The following is a 4,440-nucleotide window of genomic DNA, read 5'->3' on the forward strand; positions in this document are numbered from 1 at the left end:
CATGCTGCCACGTGACCTGACAGCCGGACCGCGCCACTCGAGACGTGGGCGGGGGGAGATAGGCACCGGGGTGAGGGCGGCAAGGAGAGGAACTGGCTTTTCAGTGACGCGGCGGGACGAGAGAGCCTTCCGAGAGGAAGAACAAACCCCCAGGATGGAAAGTAAGCTCTCGAGTTAGGACCGTAGTGTTCGTCCCACCCCCCGCACCGCGGGCAGTGGTTGCGCCCAGCCCGAGCTCCGGCCCTAAGCCCCGCCCCAGCGGGTGCGGCTGTGGAACTTTCCTCACTTCGATCCCTCACAGAGGGCCGCGCCCTCCTCAGAGCCGGGGCGTGGGGACTACCTCCCCTCTTCCTGCCGGTGCCGCCGCGCACCGTTCCCGTAAGGCCCAGGGCGAAGTCTGCACTCGGGCCGCTCGGTACCAAATGTCCATGAGACGGGCACAAGTCACGAAAGTCTCAAAACGCGGCGTAGCCCGCGACAGCGACCGTTCTTTGCCCTCTGAGGAGAGCAGGGCCCGAAGTTAGTGAGGTTATTGATCCTGACCGTGGGGTCACCCGACGGCTGTCAGGGGCCAGGAGCGGGGCATAGTTAATTCTCACGGATGCTCCAGGCTGTGAATTTACCCATTTAGACTTTCGCCTCTGAAGTGACAAACCACAGAATTTAGGCTTCGGTTTACTCGCACTGAGACAACAGGTGGAATGCCCAGGAAGGACCGAGAACCTTCCTTGCGTGGAGTGAAGCACCTGTGTACCTTCTTCACCTGCTGCAGTGAGAGGACGCAGGTTGGCACAGCCCAGGTGGACCTGGGAGGAGGGTAGGCGGGCAGTCTGTTTTAGCCTGCACCTAGAAAACAACTTTACAGGTGTATTTGCTTGGCATGTGTGCGGTGTTTGGACACTGTTGTCCTAGTCGGATAAAGTGTAAGTGTTATTCGCTCAGTCGTCTCCGACTCTTTGCGATCCGGTGGACGATAGTCTGCGAGGCTCCTCTGTCCGTGGGATTTTCCAGGCAACTTGCAATACTGGAGTGGGTTGCCATGCCCTCCAGGGGATCTTCCGGACCCAGGAATGGAACCCAGGTCTCCAATTGCAGGCAGATTCTTTACCATCTTAGCCATGTAAGTTCAATAGGAAATCCTGAGCTCTTGGTTCCACTTTATGATTGAACCTTTCTGACTTCCAACTGGCTTTTTTTTTTTTTTTAATGCTTTAGCAAAATCAGAATACTGTCACTAAAATCTTCATATATATATTTTTTTCTTATGTAAGTTTGAAATTGCAGTTTTACCCATTTGTATTACTTTGTTAGAAAAAATCAATGATTTTTGTTGGAGATTGGGAAATGAGAATTTGATATGTGGGAACATTTATTCCAGTTTTTTGTTTTTGTTTTTTTTTTTGGTAGATAACAGGATTCCTCTCTCTGATGAGGGAAGTTTGACTTTTAAAACATATCACATGATTAAAGTAGTTCCTGATTCAACAGTGAGCAAGAAGATCATCAGTTCAGTTCAGTTCAGTCGCTCAGTCATGTCCAACTCTTTGTGACCCCATGAATTGCAGCAGGCCAGGCCTCCCAGTCCATCACCAACTCCCAGAGTTCACTCAGACTTGCGTCCATCAAGTCAGTGATGCCATCCAGCCATCTCATCCTCTGTCATCCCCTTCTCCTGCCCCCAATCCCTCCCAGCATCAGAGTCTTTTCCAATGAGTCACCTCTTCACATGAGGTGGCCAAAGTACTCGAGTTTCAGCTTTAGCATCATTCCTTCCAAAGAAATCCCAGGGCTGATCTCCTTTAGGATGGACTGGTTGGATCTCCTTGCAGTCCAAGGGACTCTCAAGAGTCTCCTCCAACACCACAGTTGAAAAGCATCGATTCTTCAGTGCTCAGCTTTCTTCCCAGTTCAACTCGCACATCCATACATGACCACTGGAAAAACCATAGCCTTAACTAGATGGACCTTTGTTGGCAAAATAATGTCTCTGCTTTTGAATATGCTATCTAGGTTGGTCATAACTTTCCTTCCAAGGAGTAAGCGTCTTTTAATTTCATGGCTGCAGTCACCATCTGCAATGATTTTGGAGCCCAAAAAAAGAAAGTCTGACACTGTTTCCACTGTTTTCCCATCTATTTCCCATGAAGTGATGGGACCAGATGCCATGATCTTCGTTTTCTGAATGTTGAGCTTTAAGCCAACTTTTTCACTCTCCTCTTTCACTTTCATCAAGAGGCTTTTTAGTTCCTCTTCACTTTCTGCCATAAGGGTGGTGTCATCTGCATATCTGAAGTTATTGATATTTCTCCCGGCAATCTTGATTCCAGCTTGTGCTTCATCCAGCCCAGCGTTTCTCATGATGTACTCTGCATTGAAGTTAAATAAGCAGGGTGACAATAGACAGCCTTGACGTACTCCTTTTCCTATTTGGAACCAGTCTGTTGTTCTATGTCCAGTTCTAACAGTGATAGAAGCAAGGTCCAATGCTGTAAAGAGCAATATTGCATAGGAACCTGGAATGTTAGGCCCATGAATCAAGGCAAATGTGTAAATAGGTTGATTTATCTTGGACCTTAGAATAAGTCTACAAAAAAAGAGGAAAAAAAGTAGAGGATTCCCATCTTTTATATAAATGGCTATTTGATTTGAAATCATCTTTTTTTTTTGCATTTTATGCAAACATTCAGGTTTTATTTTTACTTATTCTTGGTGGGAGCTGATGTCAGGAACTGAAAGGCAAGCAGTAGTAACTTTTGTTTTCTACCTCCTAGCTGAATAATAATACGCATAATGTGGCATTTTCATTAGGCAGACTTTTTACATTACACATTAGAATACATTACTCTTTTCTTGAATAAAATGACCAGTTACTAAAGAAACCATCTTTGGAGGAAGTGTTTAATAAGCGTATTTTATTTAAATCAGGGACTTACCTCATAGCTCAGTCGGTAAAGAATCTGCCTGTATTGCAGGAGACCTGGGTTCGATTCCTGGGTCGGGAAGATCCTCTGGAGAAGGAAATGGCAACCCACACGTGTACTCTCACCTGGAGAATCCCATGGACGGAGGAACCTGGCAGCCTACAGTCCATGGGGTCGCAAGAGTCAGACACAACTTAGTGACTAAACCACTATTTAAATAAATCCTCCAGTAGGAAATGGAGAATTTTTTGCCTTTACTTAGAAGAAGGCTGTGTAAGTAGTTATATGTCATGTTTATTTGTGCCGCTCACCGCATTTCCTTATTAGAAACATTTTATTTCCACATCACAGTTCGCAAAAAGACTTTCAGGTTTCAGAATTCTGTATCTCTTTTGGCTTACTTCCCTCTTGATTCCACTCAGGCTTTATTAATGGTTCGCTTCATATCATCTCCATCTTTGTAAATTTTCTGTAGAACGTTCATTAATTCCTCACTAGGATCTGTTTCGGAGAAGGCAATGGCAACCCACTCCAGTACTCCTGCCTGGAAAATCCCTTGGACGGAGGAGCCTGGGCTGCAGTCCGTGGGGTCGCTATGAGTCGGACAATGACTGAGCAACTTCACTTTCACTTTTCACTTTCATGCATTGGAGAAGGAAATGGCAACCCACTCCAGTGTTCTTGCCTGGAGAATCCCAGGGACTAGGGAGCCTGGTGGGCTGCCGTCTCTGGGGTCACACAGAGTCGGACACGACTGAAGTGACTTAGCAGCAGCAGCAACAGGATCTGTTTCAATGTCATAGGACGTCTAATCTTTCTCTTAATGTTTTTTTCAACCTGAGTCAGGTAGTTCCACTGTGTGTTTTCTGCTTTCTTTATGTAGATAGGAACTGTATCTTTCTTGACCTTTTTTGAACTGCCTTCCACAGAAATGGGTTTCAAGAGATTGTTCATAATCATGGAGTAACTCTTCCCATTTAAATTCTTTACCAAAAGATCAAATGACCTCTCTGTGAAATGTACCTGCACATTCTCAGTGAGCACTTGATGAACTCCAGTGAAGTTAATGTAGATTTTCATAAACTTGTCCGACTGATCCCATCCATAATTACTGAGTTTCACTGTATATGCTGTTTTAATAAGAGCAACCACAGCAGCTAGCTTTTCATTTTCTAAAAGTTGTGCTTTACCTCTGTGACTTCTGCTGCATTTTGTTTTTTATTTCTGTCTCAATCTTGGGTTTTTCAGCTGTGAGGGGATCAGATACTCTTTTTCTGGTGGCTTTTTCCAGCGGCACTTTCAGCTCTTCTAGATCTTTCTGTAGCTCTTCTTAATTGAAGCCAGGATTAGGCTGTGGCAGACAAGACCCCGGCTGCAGTGGCACTGGGACAAGAACAGGAAATGCCACCCTGAACATGCTCACCCCGAGCACAGACTGCACTGGCATTGATCATTCATCTTTTTTAAAAAAATTTTTAACAAATAAAAGATTCTTTAAATTCTGTGGTGCTTTATAATT

The 4,440-nt window shown here is 45.3% G+C and overlaps 1 pseudogene; it reads right to left on the reverse strand.

Moving 5' to 3' along the window:
* Positions 1-3,294: 3,294 nt before the first annotated feature.
* Positions 3,295-4,146, reverse strand: LOC102411840 (annotated as a pseudogene).
* Between the last annotated feature and the right edge of the window lie 294 nt (positions 4,147-4,440).

The sequence above is a fragment of the Bubalus bubalis genome, chromosome 1 (genome assembly GCF_019923935.1).
Source record: "Bubalus bubalis isolate 160015118507 breed Murrah chromosome 1, NDDB_SH_1, whole genome shotgun sequence".
NCBI classification, from domain to species: domain Eukaryota; kingdom Metazoa; phylum Chordata; class Mammalia; order Artiodactyla; family Bovidae; genus Bubalus; species Bubalus bubalis.